Source organism: Hippoglossus stenolepis, chromosome 12 (assembly GCF_022539355.2).
Source record: "Hippoglossus stenolepis isolate QCI-W04-F060 chromosome 12, HSTE1.2, whole genome shotgun sequence".
Lineage (NCBI taxonomy): Eukaryota > Metazoa > Chordata > Actinopteri > Pleuronectiformes > Pleuronectidae > Hippoglossus > Hippoglossus stenolepis.
Genome location: NC_061494.1, coordinates 14,621,348 through 14,639,616, shown reverse-complemented (window position 1 = coordinate 14,639,616; position 18,269 = coordinate 14,621,348).

The window sequence follows — 18,269 nt, the reverse complement described above, 5'->3', positions numbered from 1 at the left end:
GCTTCTCCCCCTTGTCTAATGGTGCGTCTCCGCGATGCAGCCCAGTAGATCTGTCCGGCCTCCTGCGCTCCCTCCCCGGCTGCGCGCCGCGCTTCTCCACGCTGGTCGTCAGGATCTTTGAGCGATCATCCAAAACTAAACGGTTTAAGCGACAACAAAAAGAGGAAGCAACCCTGCTCCAATGAGCTAGGAATTGATAAAGGTGGATACAAAATAAATAAATAGAAATCAAAGAACACATGCAGCAGAATTAAAAGGGACAGTGAAACTTGAAATGTGTTTGAAAATAATGCAATTTCAGGTTGCAACTTGCTGAAGCCTCAAATTAGTATATTTGAAAAGCACCATATTTCACATTCAGTGGCATGTGTGTCAGAGTTCTCAAAGCTAAACCTCAGTTTGAAATTATTAAAATGTTGTGATACTATTTATGACACTTTGCAACAGAAATAAAATGGAAATTGTATTTGATCTAATTAATTTAGTTTTTTAGTAATTGTTATATGCAGATTTATTATGACAGCTTAACATGTACTCTCTTTTGCACACACACACACACACACACACACACACACACACACACACACACACACACACACACACACACACACACACACACAGAGAGAGAGAGAGAGAGAGAGAGAGAGAGAGAGAGAGAGAGAGAGAGAGAGCATCTAAACAACCAATAGAAGTGTGTACTTACTTATTAAGTCTTAATTCATAACAGTTGGCTCAAGAAAGCTTTGTTTTTCAGCTCCCTAATCAAAACAGTGATTTTGATATTGTTCTGTTTTATTGCTCCGCATATACATTTGTTCCTTTACATATATTTTTACATATCAATCATAGTTTTGACACCTCGGCTTTAAAACAGTCATCACAAAGTGCCCTCCTCTCCTCCAGAGATTCAGTCCAGTCAGACACATATATAAACTTTGCAGAGGAAACTTTCTCTGTGTGTTTAACAGTGTGAGCGAATACAAAAAAAAAAGTATAAGGGAGAGTATAAAACTTAGTAACTGGAACATTATCAGATGAATAACCAGTAAAAATGCAATATTACAATATTCACAAGAACGACAGAGCGTGGTAAAGCTATAAAATTCAACATTAAAAGATTATAGCTTCTCTATCGGCTATTTAACAAACATTTTGTATTATAAGGCTCTTTACAGTGCTTGAAGTTCAGGAATGGCAATAGCACTGCCACTGGACCAAGGACCAGTAATGGGTATTATGGAACACTTTATATCTAAGATACTCAGCCAGAAAAGATGAGTTCCTTACTTAAATTCAAACAAGCAGCTCACTTTACACCTGCAGGCTGAGTGTGCTCTGTTTAAAACACCATCGTCATGACGGCTGCACATTATTGTCCATTTTAGCAATTTGGAAACATACAGGAAATATATTACCTCACGTATAATGTGACTGAGAGACAAATATATATAAAAATTCCAGTAAATATGGACTAAAATAGAGTTTTACAATTGTGAATTGTTAGGAATCAGATGCTAAAAAAAATTGGAATTCATTAATTCTATTGTTGCTTTGTAAAATCCCAAAAGAACATGTTTATTCCAATAAGTGGTGCACAATTTTTATAAAGTTTATTTCTGTGTGAAGGCTCCTCATAATAATCTATAACCAATGTTCATTTCTGGTCATTTACAGCAACTCAGCAGCTGGTAATCTTTCCATTGACACACACACAAACTGACCAGTGTGTTTATACTGTATCATTGTTTATTGCTGTGTTTAAATTACCTTTACAACACAGAGCCGACTCTGCCTCGGCAATCTTGACATTAACGATCTTAATAAGCATTTTTTCCCCTCTATCTCGGCGTCGAGGCGACACACTGGGGGTCTGCAGGAACATGGAAATGGGAGGAACCCAAATCGAGTAGCTTAAACGGCTATAAAGCTGTGTGGGCTGTCAGTAATGGAACTTAAGCTCTCCTCAGAGCCGCACACCACATTTACGGGTTATGACCAGAGTCTGCAGGAGAGAGCGACTAGAAATTGAGGGAGAGGGGTGATTTTGCTTGGACGGCGTTGTGTGTGTGTGTGTGTGTGTGTGTGTGTGTGTGTGTGTGTGTGTGTGTGTGGGGGAGAGATCTTATGGCATAGTCCATTAGACTGGTCAATGGTATCTGCTCTGTCCAAGATTGCCAGGGGGCTGAGAGGAAGGATGTGTGTGTGTGTGTGTGTGTGTGTGTGTGTGTGTGTGTGTGTGTGTGTGTGTGTGTGTGTGTGTGTGTGTGTGTGTGTGTGTGTGTGTGTGTGTGTGTGTGTGTGTGTGTTTGTGTGTGTGTGCGTGTGTGTGTGTTTGGTGGAAGGTTCAGGTTAATGTTGAGGTATGCATCTTCAAACCCTCTCTTCCTGTCGCCTCTCCACGGACAGCCAAAGTTCTCACCTGCACTTCCACCCAAAACCCCCACCACACTATACCTGACCTCCGTCGCCACCTCCACACCTCCTCTCCCCCTTTTAAAAATAGCGTCCCAATTGCTCATGAGCTGAACATTAAATAAACTTCCCTCCCTGATCCCCCCCCTACCTCATTTCTCTCTGGCACCACTTCCCTCTCCTCACTGGTAGGACGCCACTGTAACTCTATGTATTTATCACCCCATGCACCAGCACATTAAAGTCACATGTGCGTATTTTACACAATTATTAATGTTATTACATCCGTGATCAGTATGTGATTGGCCAAATAAATAGTTTGCAAGACATTTCTTCCTCCTCAGAAGGGGGATGCATGGCCGAACTAAGACAACAAAGGGACAATATGTTTCCTGCCTGGTGTCTGGATGGTTTGTTGGAAATCTGGGCTGAGCGACAGCCAGTATCATCATCATCAACTCCTGCCAGCTTTTCATATTTAAAGCCAGCAAGGGTTTAATTACCAAATGATGACAGTGTCATATGGTACCATGATGGCACAGAATGAGGGTGTGTAATGTGTGTATCTGAGTGTGCGTGCGTGTGTGTGTGTGTCTCCATCTCTGTGTTGTGGCAAGTGCGAGAGTGCACACACCTTACATGAAGATAGCAGGTACAGCTGAAGGGCCTGAACAGGGAGACAGACAGCGGGCAGGAGGTGTTGTGGGAGAAAAAAAAAAAAGAAAGAAAGAAAACACACAGTAAAACATCTGCAATTTGTTCTTCCTCAGTATTCAATGGGTGCTCATGGATTAAAGATTAAAATCTATTGTCTTGACAGATGGAAGAGAGAGGGAGAGAGATAGAGAGAGGGTACGGAGAGGGGGACACTCATGCACATCCCATTTCCATTTGTATATGAGCGACACAGTTTGGCTAATCACAGTGGAAAAATAAGCTGTCTGCTTGCCTCACTCTGGGCAATGCCACCATGAGCTTTAATTCCAGCTGTGGACGCATTAGAGGCAGAGGCCTCGTTCTGCTGTGATGGGACAGTGTCAGCCTGTATTTGTTTATTAATACTCCGTTGGGAATAAAGCGCGGCGACGCTCTGTGATCAGCGGATTGTGATGCCATTATAATACAGTGACTCCCACCTCGCCAAACCATCAAAACCAGCTGTGGTGACATCAAGAGAAAACACGGCAGAGTGGGACCTCCGAGCTCCCGTAAAGCAGCGAGCGAGGTGTCCGTCAAACTGTGGGTGGTTACAGTATGAAAGGGCTTTTTATCTGTAATTAAAATTTGTCAACGGCTTGTTTGAAATGTAGATAATTGTGCACGGAAAGAGCCCAAGATGCTGCATGGATGAGTTAGAGTTCCTTGTTTAGTCTGTGTGGTCTGCACAGAGAGGGGCTGTGTGTGTGTGTGTGTGTGTGTGTATGTGTATGTGTGTGTGTGTGTGTGTGTGTGTGTGTGTGTGTGTGTGTGTGTGTGTGTGTGTGTGTGTGTGTGTGTGTGTGTGTGTGCTTGCATGAGTGTGTGTGTAGGGGTAATGGTCTGGTCAGTGGAGTGAAGCAGACCACCTGAGAGTTGTTTTTGGGCATTAGTGTGTGTTCTCTCTCTCTCATTCTCTTTCTTGCTCAGTGTGTGTGTGTGTGTGTGTGTGTGTGTGTGTGTGTGTGTGTGTGTGTGTGTGTGTGTGTGTGTGTGTGTGTGTGTGTGTGTGTGTGTGTGTGATATATGACACTGGCCATCTGAAGGAGGTGCCTTGCTCTCCCTCTCCGAGCTGCATGAAAGGGAGCTGAGAAGCCTGATGAATTAAAGCCTCTCTTCAATAAAACATCAGAGTCTTTCAGTAACACACGCTTGAGATGCCCCAGTAATTGACTTTTGGACTTTAGGATTTACATGAACCCTCCAAAAGCAGCTTACCTGTGCAGTGATGCCCCTTGAGTCTGCATCCATTCCCTGCTGATGTGGATTTCCATAAACTCACGCAATCTTCGTTTTTTTTCCCATCTCTGATAAATGCAAAACTACCCACTGTAGATAATTTGAGGGATTTATTGAAGTGTTAGAATTTATTTATCTTGAACAGGAAATCGTACTAAATAAATCTAAATCCATTGATACTCAGCACAGTTATATTCTAATAGTCGACTTTCACATTCCACTCAATGGCTGTTTGCATTTTATAGAATTAACATAAGCATTAACATCGATGTTATTTATCTACTTAAAGGGATTTTATTTGCAGTGCAGTCAGCTCAGCAGTTTGTCAATTAATATTTGACATAAACTGCATATTTGGGGGTAAAAATACAAATAAAAACATCTTGTCCTACCACAGAATAAGACCCACACACTCATAGTGAGCAAACAGAGTATATTGGATGTCAAAAACACACATTTGTGACTGTCAGAGCAAACATTATTCATTGCAGTCGGTCAACGCAGCCCAAGAGGTTTTTGTTCTCTCACAGCCAGAACGCAGAAGCTATTAAAGGGGGCAGGACTGCTGCGATGTTCTATTTATTGGTCCATTCCTCACAAGTGTCAAGTAACATTTGCTCCTTATATCCTTCACCATGCAGGAAGTGTGCATCTGGATGCAAATCGGAGGCTGGAATTATAACATCTCACATCAGGTCGCAGTCAAAAACCTAGAAATCTGTGACTTCAGAGAGATGTGGCAGAACAAAGTTATGATTCTCCTCATCTCTCGCAGCACATAATAAACTCTTTAACAAGACGGGGAAAGTAAGAGTGAAGGAAGATCTATGGGAGGGGCAGAGTAGCTTGGCAGATTTAATTAATTACTGCATATTAAAATGTTTGTTTACAGAAGTGAGCAGCTACAAGAGGTCCGATGTTAATTAATTTAAGGCGTTCTTCCCCCCCAGCCTCAGCGATGTGTCACATGCTGCAGAGCTACTCCCTTTGGCAGGGACTCTGCGTCTCATTGGATATCCATCAATTGCTGTAAGGTGTGTAAGAAACAAAGATGTGCGGTGCAGAATTTACACCCAATGTTAACATGATTGCATATTAAGATTTCTAATTAGCGGGCAGAAGGAAAAGGTGAAGTAGTGGTGGAGTGTGTGGTGCACGGGTGTCCATTCAAGAAAGGCAGCAGTGGAAACAGGAATGTTTGTCTGTGGCAGCGTCTATTTTCTGTTTCCCTGCTGAAATGAGTTTGTTTTCAGCACAGATGCTGGTGTCCAAAGCTCTTGTTGACAGATGCAGCGGCTCGACAAAGTCAGACCGCTTAACACGTGTGCCGCTTCTGCCCGGTCTCCGGAGGTTCCTCTTTGGACAATGATGTATCTAACTTCCCTGCAAGGTCAGCTGGACTGAGTCCAGAACATCACCTGCAATCAATAGTGTGGGTAAAGCAGGCCCAGCTGAATGCATGTGAGGGCAGAGACTCCACTCAGGAACCCACTGTGGGAAAAAAAGGCCTGCACGGCCCATTGCCTTGCTAAAGCCAAACCCCAGCCAGGTTACATGCTTGACACACTGGTGTCTTTAGGAGAGGGGTGTAAAGATGGCAAACATAGAGAGAGAGATAAGAAGATTTTAGCTCTGTGTAAATAATCACAAAAAAATTGATGAGGTAACAAACATTGGGGGCAAAAGCAAAATGCAACTCGAAATAGATACATTTACCATATACCCAGAGATTTTATGCAAACAGCTCACACTGAGCGCAGGTAAAATATCCATTCTCTCAGTTGAAAATAATATTTCTCACCTTACAGAAACTAAATAACGATCAACCCCTTAAACATTATTATTTTGATAAATTAAATCTGGATCATTATCCAGATTTGCACTGTTATGAATCAGTTCATAGATGTTAGTACTCAACTGTCATATTATTAAGAAGATCTCTGCAATATTTCTTAAAACACGAAATTGTTGAAAAATGCCCTAAATAAAAGAAAATCCCTGATCCGGATCCAAACCAACATTTCGTGTACTGCTTTTTATAAGTAGTTGGTATCGGTGAGTCTATCACATTTCAAGCACACCATGAACGAGAGGGAGAGACCCAGAGAGACAGTGTTCATTGAGATGAAGAATGGTTGTATATTTGTGGGGATGCATGTAATTATTTCACTTCATAGAGTCATTATTGGCCCTGTTTGCTGTATCAGCAGCTCAGAGTCTCAACATGTAAGAGCACCAGTGTAATGTTCCACTGTGGCAACCTAACATGTGTTTCCACACAAATCGCTCTCTCACCTCTGATCATGATTATCAGACCAGGGCTACAAATAAGGCAAAACATGAAAAAAATAAATGAATAAGGGCTTGATATAAATGTTCTCAATGAAGACACTTAATCTGGTACGAATAAATATCAGGATCTAACGAATTTAAATGTGGTTTCATTCAGGGACTGTTGTGCCCATTGGCCTCCACTGAGTGATATTCCAGTTGTATTTATGCCTTTATTTTGAATGTGAACAGGAAATCAGGGAAATTGGTAAATTGATATTTTGATATGGGCAGCGTCTCAAAACATACTGAATACTTTAGTTAAAAGGTCAAGTGTCCTTTCAATTGGACGTACATGACTCCTACATAATGTTGATGCCATGTTCACCTTCATGTTGTCTACAATTAAAGAATTAAAGCCTTTATTTAGAGAAAATATCCAGCCAAGAAATTTGACATTAATCAATAAGACAGAACTCCACCTCTGTCTCTCTCTAATACAAACATACGTACACATTTTTTTCTCTTAAGAATGTGACAAATAAAAAACAAACCCATTTATCCAGTACACACTTGTGTGGATTCTTCCCAACCTGCCATGCATTTTTTATTCCTAACTCTCAGCTGCCGACGTGAGCTTCGACTGCTTCCTCAATCAAGAGCTCACGGTAACACAGAGCAGGCTTCAGCACTGAAGACACTGATGCCTGGGACACAGTAGCTTGGGAAAGAGGCAGATGCTGCTGTGTTTGGTGTGTGTATACACGTGTGTGTGTGTGTGTGTGTGTGTGTGTGTGTGTGTGTGTGTGTGTGTGCGTGTGTGTTTGTGTGTGAACTCCTACTGTAAGTGGGATTTGAAGAATTGGCACAGTCATCTGAGCAGTGCTCCGCATCTCTCACAAACAAATGAAGGCCCAGAGCCTCAAAGTGAGATTGATATCTCTTTCTGAACTTCGCAGCGAATATTCTGAATATGGAGAGGGGTTCCTCACTCCCAGGGGATCCGAAGGGTGCCGCCTATCTTCTCCTTCCTCCACCTCCCCACCACCACTAACAAGAAAAAAAATGGGTACATCTTTTGTGTTCATCAATATTCACTCATTCATCGTGCGTCCTGGCAGCTGAAATGTCGACGAGCATGATGCAATGGATTGGCTAGAAAACCACTTTGTCGCTGCATGGAGGATGTCTGCAATTGGGTTTGGAATTAAAATAGAACAATCCCCAATTCTTCTGGACCAGAGACAGGGCCATACATTTCACTTAGCGACCGAAAACTTTTCAATTTGTGCACTGGGTCTTCAACAGAACCCAGCCATTAAATAGGTCAAGGATGGATGTGCCCAGGCTGCATTGCTCTCTCAGTCAAACAAAGAAAGTTGGGAGCACGTTTGCAAAAACATCATTTGTTTCACACAAAAGAAAGTGCTTCCAACAAGGGGATTATAGACATATTTAATGCATCGCATAGATGTACGAGCTGAGGTTTTCTGAAGCAACAAGAAACACCGTGCACGAGTAGAAGCTGGCTCCTCTCAAAGCTGGAACCGGAAAGATGAGTAGAAATGGAAAAATTGAATGCCGCTGCACAAGGGTGTCGAAAAGTGTTGGGGACACAAGCGCTCAGATTAAAAACAAGTTTAATGGTCGACAACATATACGTGAGTTTAGGCAATGTGATGGTGGGATCAGCAGGGGGTCAGAGCGGAAAATCTAAAAGGCAAAGGCTATTCGAGAGTCATCAATAGGAGAATATGAGGTGTAAAACCATACAACTGACACTCATCCATATGCATGATATGCACAGCTGCTACACTGTAGATTAAAAAGGCCAACTTCACATGTAGGCCAACTGGAGAACAGTGTCACTGCTACAAAATGTGGCAATATAGAAACAACTGAAATGATCGATTTAACAATGTTAGCTGTGCCAAATATAATGAATCCACCTTATCCACCAAGTTTAACCAATCACGTCTCATGTTAAGCGTGTATATGCTTTACATATTGCCGTGTGTTGTCACTTTCTCCATTTTCCTGTCCTGCTTTCGTTGTTGTGCTATTTAGACTCATATATCCCAGTTCAGACCGAGTAACAAACTCTAATGGTCCTGATCTGTGGCGTTCGTGAACAAGAAACGTCCTCCGCAGCAGTGAACACAACACACAGCTTTCTACACTATGAGGTTATACACTCTGACACTGACGATTATATATATATAACAATCTGTAGCATGCATACTGTGGCTGGCTGCCATAACGTACAGGTACACTTCACTACTCCACAACACAGGATGGTTGTCCGATAATCCACAATTCACCTTTCGGCCATTCTGTTGTAAACTGGGCTTCTTACAATCTGAACTTTTTAATAAATTCTGCCATAAAAAGTGATGGGGACAAAATCTGGTACATCAAAAAAGTGCTGTAAATGATCCCCAGTGGAAATGAAGCCACGTCACCCACATTTCCAGCACAATGTGTGGACACAGGAGACAGATCCGTGGGTGGGATTCATCACAGCCAAATATACCGATTATGACCACATGGTGACTTTGACAGAGCTGGCCCTGATCTGACTCACTGACCTGGTCCTGCATGGGTCACAAACTAAGCAAAAGTTTACGACACTGAGGCGGCAGACCTCTGAACACGTCTCTGTTAAAATCTGTCTGCTGGAAATATCTGCCAGGACCGATACAACAAACTGATTTTTAATCATGTGCAACTGATGCTGATTTAACTGATCACTTTCATGGTGGATGAACATAGCTGCTCAGAGCACATGTCCACTCATGGGGTCAGTGATCTGTACCGTTTCAATATTGGTTATATCTCAGTTTTGAATTTTTTCTATTTTGTTGCCATATATTTTAAATCTGTTTTAATAGCAGATGAATTCGGATTTCTACATGTCTTTTGCTAAGGATATTCATCTTTGATATATATATTTCTCTTCCTCTAAAACTATTGTGTTTGCATATGTAGATATATGTACTCGTGCACATGTTTACATCATTGTCAACATGTACGACGGCAGCTAATCCCTTTTTCGTCTCTTTTAAATCACATCCCTCCACGGCAACTTTATAATGATCTCCCTCTGAAAGGTAAATCAATTATACAATGACGACAAAAGAAGCGTTTTGTCATAAAATGGTAATTAGTTTGGGTCCTGACCTCCCTCTTGGCACTGCGACTCCCCCAGCTGAGGACCAGGGCAGGTCCACGGTCCACACTTAACGACAGGCAGGCGTAACACACTGGCTGAGCCTTTGTCTTCATTCAGGGGGAGATGAAGTTCTCGCCGCCGCGTTTATCAATCATGGAGGGGCTCCAGCTGTTCCACAGGCTCCGGCCTGGCTTCAACAGCCGGCCTTACAAATTGTCTGTGAATAGCGAGGAAGAGGGACCCCCACCGCACGCACACACACACACACACACACACACACACACACACACACACACACACACACACACAACCCACCATGTGCACACAAACAACATTTGCATCAACATACACACACTGCCATGTATTAATGGACAGACCAGCATCACATCACAACATTCACTTTCATTCAACACAAAGACTCGCACACATGCACAGCACGGCACCGTCACAGAAAACACACAAAAGCCTTCAGCGCACATGCAGATGCACTCAAATACAAAATACCTATTGTTCACGCCTGATGACAAATGTTTCTCCGCAGCCTCCTCACAGACACGACCAGCCCTGCCGTCTGCTCGCTGCAATTACAAGATGGATTAACAGCTCTTTCTAACACTGTCATCATCACCTTGCATGCCTTGGAGGAATCAGAGGAGGCTGCATTCCCGAGAATTACGTCCAATTACAGCTTAATGAATGAAGGAGAGACATATACCACTGAACAAATCAGGCGTGTTGAAGCTGCTCTGAATTAACTCCTATAGTTTTGAGGGCACGATTGTTTCTGTATCGATGGCTCAGCGTGTCAGGGATCAAACGGCCCACAGTTTTCAAAATCCTGCGGGTGAAGAATTATGATTTTATGTTTGCATGAATGATCTGTGGGCTTTCGCTGCCATGAAAAGTTACATGTGTCAAGAATACAGATAGATGAACATTGGAATTAGCTGTTCTCCAAGGTCAGATAGTGATTGCGTTGTTACTCTCACATGCCACTGTGTCAGAGCGATCCGCTGCCTCACTTTTTCATCATATTCTGCACATCAACAAAACAGCAAGAGAATGAAATGAAGGGGACAAAGAGAGAGAGGGAGAAGACAGAAGAAGAAAGAGAAAGGGATACAAATTGATCGTTTGGTGGCGAGATCAGTCATAGTCACCCCCTTCGGATGGATGAATGTCTTTGATGGCCACTGCAGGTTCAGGCAGGGAGAGCGTCTGAGACCAAGAGAAATTGGTTTGGGCCCTCGGGAGGGGAATCAATGTGTGAGGGGCATGTAAGTGCTGTACTGTTGATTTGTGCGGGGCTAAGGGGGGTTGTCCAAAGTTTGAGGGGTTTTGAATGTGACAGCTAAATGCTCTTTTGAAACGACCACGTTCGGTTTGCTTCTTTGCAAAGAAAAAAACAAGTGCGAAGTGTTTTAAGGTCACTTTCCAAACTGGGGGAGTAAAGAGCCACGGCAACATCTCGATGGCGAATCACGATCAAGTCTTGAGATTAGTCTGAGTTTGTTCTTATTCTGATTCATGCTTTTATATTGTAGAAATCGTAAAGCCCAAACTATTACAACTTTAACTATGGAGGCCGATCTTCTGGAAAAAGGAAATTCCATGGTTTCCATGATTGAGAACTATTTAAAATATCGTTCAACTTGAATCAACTCTTGTCGGGGCCCTCAGTGCTGTACAGTTCATTCACTACACGTCCTCTTGCTGTTGTTTGTGGTAAACTTATTGTGAGTCACTTACACTTATAGAAGTCTCTTACTTTTATCAAAGATTTTATCACCTGTGGTGTCAAATGAAAACTGTACCAACAAATTACTTCTCGCTCTCGTGTCATAATCATTCACTCATCACGGCTCACTGGTTTCCACCATCAACAACTTCCTGGACTTGACCTGTTGTGCTTATACACTGACACCCATCCAATTTGGTTAATGTAAGATAGCAGCCCTAAAAACGTGTTGAGACTTTATCGTAATCTTTTGGAAAGTAAATTCACATTTTATTCATTAGTAACATGAAAGATCTACTTTCACCACCTTTCATAAGTTAACTGGTACAACTGTATGTTTTATTAAGAGCTATGATAATATGTTGGTGTGTGTTTGCAGAGCTGCACAAACAACCACTAATCAGACACCAGAAACTTTATGTGACCCATCGGCTACTAGACGTTTTACTGACTGCAAAAATGTTTGATTTCTTTATTGTGGCTATTTAAATGTATCCAAGGGGTTTTTAAGTATAATAGAGATACTGGAGTTCACATTAACTTTTACTCCTCTGACACCTGCTGTCCTGCAGGCCGGAGGAGGTCTGCAGGTGGACCGGTCAATATATTTCTCTTTTTTTCCCTTTTCTATGGAAAATCTCGCGGCTCCAAACAATGTCTCCTCATCTCCTTTTGGGTTGTGGGGCTGCAGCCTTTTTAATCTTTGGCCAGAGCTGGTTAGGCAGGTGTTTCGATGCTTCGGGGAGTTTTGCACGAAGGACTGAGAGAATCCAAATGCAATCTGTCCTCATCTATCTATCTCTCACTCCTTTCTGCTGCGGTTTGTTTTTGCTCTCAGGCTGCTGTACTCACAGGGTTTGTCGCACCCTCTCATTCACGGTGGCAGTAATAGAGTTTTATTAACTGATTAGTCTCTATTTTCAGGGTGGAAACAAGAATCAAAATCTCATGCTACTTAATGGAGCCATTGTGACTCGGAACGGTTATATCTGGCAGATTATGATTTTCCTGCCACACAGTCGCTTTGAACGATGATGCAACCAAGTCGACTGTGCTCTGGTAATGAGTCATATGACAACTCCTGGGGTTTCTCCTAACTATCCAGGCAAATGTCAGCAGTCTACCCCCCATTCCCTTTGATGACCTATTAAATATTATGAGGACCCCCTCCTGCGTGCACTGTAGTCTCACTCATATCAAGATGGTGTTTAATGCCCATGAGACAAACAACAGACAGATTAAAGCTATTAAACCCTGCTGCACTCCCACATTCACTCTCTACAAAGTGGAGTTGTGATGAGTTGGTTAATAGTTTTGCGGCTTAAACCCACTAAAACACAACGCTGCGTAATAAACGACATGTATGAGAATTTATCGTACAATGATCGTTCAAAACAAAGCAGATTTAGATGTAGAGGACTCACCTCCCTCCAATCCACTCCCTGGTATTAATAAAGCCACTGACTTATTAAACGTCAAATACTGATTGTCAGATTAAGACGAATGATGATTTTTATTCCCGGTCAAGTGACAGACTTCACATTTCTTTTCGAACATGGTCATTTGCTGGCGTGTGAGTCAAGCGTAAGGAGCTAATTATATGACGATCTGAGCAAAAATAACTTCTCATTTTCAAGAATAATGGGAGAGAAATGTTATAGATTAATGGCACTATTTATCTTTTTTAAATTTCTGTCTTTCTCCAGTGATGGCGGCGCTCCCCAAGGAAAATATTCATAAAACGAAATTGAAGTCATAACTTAATAGGTTATTAAAATTTTTTGAATGCATATCACTTCTCCTTTTGCGGCGCTGTAAATTTAAATTGAAGTTTGCGGTGTTCGGAGACACCAGCAGGAGTTTTTTTTTATGGTGGCACAAGAGAGGGAGGACATGCATCTCTGTCAGTGGGATATTTGCTATTCTAATTTTATGGCGGGCCAGATTATCAGGCAGGGATGTCAGTGTGCGCAGGCAGACTGCTGACAACACTTCAGCCCTCAGCCATGTGTTTCCATTAGAGAGAGCCAGCGTCCAGGGGCTTGTTCCCTCTATTATTTTCTATTTCTGTCTTTTATCTTGATTTAAACTGAGACTTAATGCATATTCCTTTCCTGTCATTTTCTCCCAGCTTCCAGATCTACTATTTTTTGCATTTCCACCTCCCCTCTCTTCCACTGTTGTTCCTCGGGGGGGCGGAGGTCTCAACTGCGACAGGAGACAGAGAGAGGTGCTGTGCAAACCTCAGGGGAACGGGGGGTATAGAGCGAGTGAAGGTGGGACACCTATCTTTAGCCTGCTATTTATGTATGGACACAGTGCCAAAGAAGGTCAGATGCATGGGGGTGATTGAAAGTGAGAGCAGGGAGCGACGGAGGCAGAGGGGTCCATCATCTCAGCTGGATGTGTGGGAGGGGATTTCTTTTTTTTTTCCCTCAAGGTCAGGGGGCAAATTTATTTATTTCCCTGGAAGTTACAATGAAATTTTACAGAGTACTTTGCAGTGATGATGACCGCGATCAGATGCCATAAATTCGCCTTGGCGCTTGGTTCTCTCAGTGATGAACCATTTATTACGTTTCCTTCAAGGACACAGCATGGTATTTGTATGATAGTGCTATTCTATGTAATGATATCCATTTCATTGTGCCATATAACACAAATGAGAAAATTAAGAATAAAACTGCTGGGTGCAGTGCAGGTCTAGCTTTATTCATAGCTATCTAATGGGATATGTACAGTAAATGTCACATGATATTTGTGATGCCCTTGTCCTGGTTTTACACTCGCGGTAAAATGTTGATGTTGCCACGTCTTCAGGAAGTACAGAGGGCGTTTGGTTTAGTGCAGCACTGGTGAAAAGCCTGAGTTTTACTTAAAGTGTTCTTTTTTTGGGCCATAAAATACAACAACTCTGTGAATTTGGCCTCAGAATAATTGAATAATAAGACTGTCTGTCCCCAGACAACAAATTGAACCCACGTTTGCTTTCTCACATTCATCATCCACAATGAATGGGGCTCTTGACGGCACACTTTTCCCCCTTTTTGTGCTGCCTCTCAACACAAAACAGACACCTCCAGGGTCCCTCAGAGGGCACGATGAACTAATGCTCTTTATTGATTGGCCATTTAAAAGCCTCTTGTAGCCTTGGGAGTATGTTAATGCCGTGGGGCCCTTTCTCCCGCTGCCCCGCGGTCCCCGGGGCCCTCGTGCGTATTCCTCAGTGGGCTATCATGGGGACTTCATTAATGGTCAATTACTAATATCTGATGAGGCTCATTGTGTTACGTGGCCGCCGTAACTGGGCATCTGTCTCTCCTGCTTTGCAAACATCGTAACAACACATGGGCTTTTTACTGCAGCAGGATCACACAGTGAAATCCCACGCTGAAAGGAAACCACAGTGCTGGAGATAAAGAAAAAAAAAAACATCTCATTATATAACTATCTGTGGCTCTTATGTGGATTTAATGTTGTTTATTTGATTTCATGAGTTTGTAGTTTATTTTTGCACCGTGGCCCGCTGGGACACCTCTGGGGGATTCTTCTTCAGTAATTTTTGATTTCTGTTTAGCGATGCCGCCTGGCAAAAACCCCTAAAGTAGAACACATTGTAGCGCTCGCACGATCCTGACCTGTTTATGCAAGGAGACTTGATAGGTTGTCAGGCCCCCAAGAGGCCCCTTCCTTTGACTGCCGGGATGATATTTGTGGATAATAAAAGGAATAAATCAGACAACGGGGCTGAATATTTCATTTGTTATCCATATTCCTTATGGGAGAATGATACAGAAATGTAAAAACAGCAATTTCCCACCAGTCCCTGCTGGGACTGTGCCAGAGCAGGACTTTTTTTTTTCACGTCTGAAGATAAAGTGCATCTTTACCAGCCTATTCTCTCTGGTATAAATCTAACAGGCAGCTTATACATTACCTGTTCTGGTGTAACACAGCTCTGCATAACCATGTTATTGTAACACGCTGTTATTTCCATTTCCCCCTCCTCTTCTCACTTCCTGTCCATCAACATGTCTCTTTCTCTCTCTATAACTGTCCCTCCTATATTTCTTTCATGTCCTCGAGGACAATATTCAATCTGCGGGTCTTCGGGGTCGGCAGGATAACTTGTGATGACATTATAATGACCTTGCATTTGCTCCTCCTGGTGATGGATCCGATGACTTATCTCGGCCTCTGCTGAGAGGTGCAGATTATCTGAATGAAATGGGGCCTGTGAAGTGATAACCAGGCTGCATTGTAGCCACTGGGCTGCTTTATAAATGGTAGAAAATAAACACAGTGAGGTAGAATAGAGGCAATGTGCTCAACTGGCTTCAGTCCCAAAGTTTGGAATGTAGTTTCGAACATACCCAGAAGCTGATAAGGGCCTGTGGGCAGAATTCATACACTACTAAATCATTTCAATGGGAACTTCACCCATTTAAATCAACACTGTGGTTGTTTGCCAATTTCACTCAACAAATAATATTTTTCATATAGATTTCATATAATTTTCTTTTAAAAAAAAATCTAAAATGTTGATGTTTGCATACAACAAAGAATGCAGACAGTAACAATCCAAGTATAAAAGTATTTTTTTAAGTCTCTGACGCCAAGAAGTTTGGTGGTGGGCTTTTTATGCCCACTCAGCAATCTACCCCACAGTACCCCATCCCATCTGTCAGTGGAGCCCTTAGTGCTGGGGAGCACGGGGGTGGCAGGGGCTGAAAGCAGGGCAATTGGGATCAGTGTGTGTCCCGCTGCCATTATCAGTTTTGCCCTGACAACACATCTACTTTTCACTTTCGCCCCAGAAATTGAGCAGGCGGAGGGGGCCTTCGCAGGCGTAGTGGCAGGAACAGGAGATGATGGACATGAAAATGAGCTTCTTTTTTTTCCTCCACTCACTGAGTGGATGTGGTGTCATATCTTGTCAGAGCCTGGCTCAGGGCCAGGAGAAGAGATTGATGCTGAGGTAGGTCCGGCCACCTCTCTGCTTCAGATTTCACCGTTAAACGAGACGAACAGACAGGAGAGTGCTGCTCATTACTAAGAATTCATCAGAATACGATATGCCGATGTCTGCAGGATAACTTACGTGAGAAACTTTAATTTCATTCAGGAGGGATAGATAGATAGTTATAATTACGTTTATTGAGAGTAGGACAAAATAGGCTTTGACTCCAACAGGAAGTATATCACAGTAGAAAGTGGATGTATTTGTGATTCCAATATGGAGGTAAAGCCGCCCAGATTCCAGTGGTGATGAGGAATGAAGCTCGAGGTCTTTTTGTGGAGATGCCAGGCTCTAGTGATGAGGTGGTGAAGGGTCAGAGGTGCGTCACAACATTTCAACATTGCTTAAGTGACAGCTGAAAGACACATCTGAAATCGACAGGCGAGCACGTCAGGTTGTGATTGGAAGAAGACAAGACAGAGCAGGTGGAGCTACACAAGAGGAGGGTAACTGTGCTCATGACTTAGAAACCACGCACAAGGAGAAACAGTCTTTCTGACTTAACTATTGCAAAGTTTCAAAAGGCAACTCAGCTTTGGTCAGTTTGGTCATCTTTGGCATTTTGTTCATTTCTAAAATAACATGTTAAATGCAATGGCAACCGATTTAGGATTATGCATGCTTCTATCTACATGACAAACATTAGCCTACCGCAACATCCTCATCATTCTCAGTAGGCAGATAACTGTGTGCTCCATTCTCATATTATACTCTTTTGTTCCATTGCAGATTGCAAAACAGGCTTTCAATAAATGTGTTGTGCAATTTGTTCAGGCTTAATGCTGATTAAAAATATATCAGGATGTGGCTCATACAACACATTTAAGGCCCCTCGGGAGAATAACAAATACATGATAATATTATTGCGAATGTGCAAAACAAGACATATTTGTCCTTGTTTTTGTATATTTTATGTCTTATGTGTTGTACGTCCTTGCTGTAAACACAAATCGCCCTTTGGGGACAAATAAAGTTAAAAGTTGAAGTTGATATCTTTGTTCTCCAGGTGTTGGAAACAACTATAACCTGCCAATGACTCACAACACTTAAACACTACCTTTAAAATTCCTGTTTTATCACATGAGAGAAGGTCCTGCATTGTGAGCCCATATGTCTCAGTTAAATTAAGCAGATTCGGGTGTTTGTAACAGCCACAAGATCAAGATCAACTCCAAATCCAATTCACTATTGAAAGTTGGTTAGACACATTCCTCCGTTCCTGATCAAGACACAGTATAGGCTAAGAATATGTTTATTTTTATTTGATACTGTTTTTATTTACATTTTTTAAAAGGAGAATTCATTGTGGAAATATAACACAATATATTGTTGTATAAAATATAAAAAAATGTATTTGAAATGTAACAGCGATTGATCCCAAATACTGTAAACGCAAAGCAAGAAAAAAAACATTTAATTACATTAAGACAGAAAACAAACAAAAGCAGTTTTTCCTGGGTGATTTGGAGCCACAGTGGGCAGCGGTGTGAGCGCGAGGCCGCTCCTCTGATCATTGATGACCGTCAGCCAGCGCAGGCCTCCGGTGATATGTGGGCCCTCCGAGCTCCCGTAGCCTCTCCACACCGCACCCTGGGGTGCAACAAATATCAGCATTGTAATTTCACGCCTGTGATTATTATCGCGAGCTCTATCTCTGAGTGGGAATCCTCCACCCATCCTCTTCAGTCCTCCCAGCTGAAATACTGTTTAACAGCCTCTCC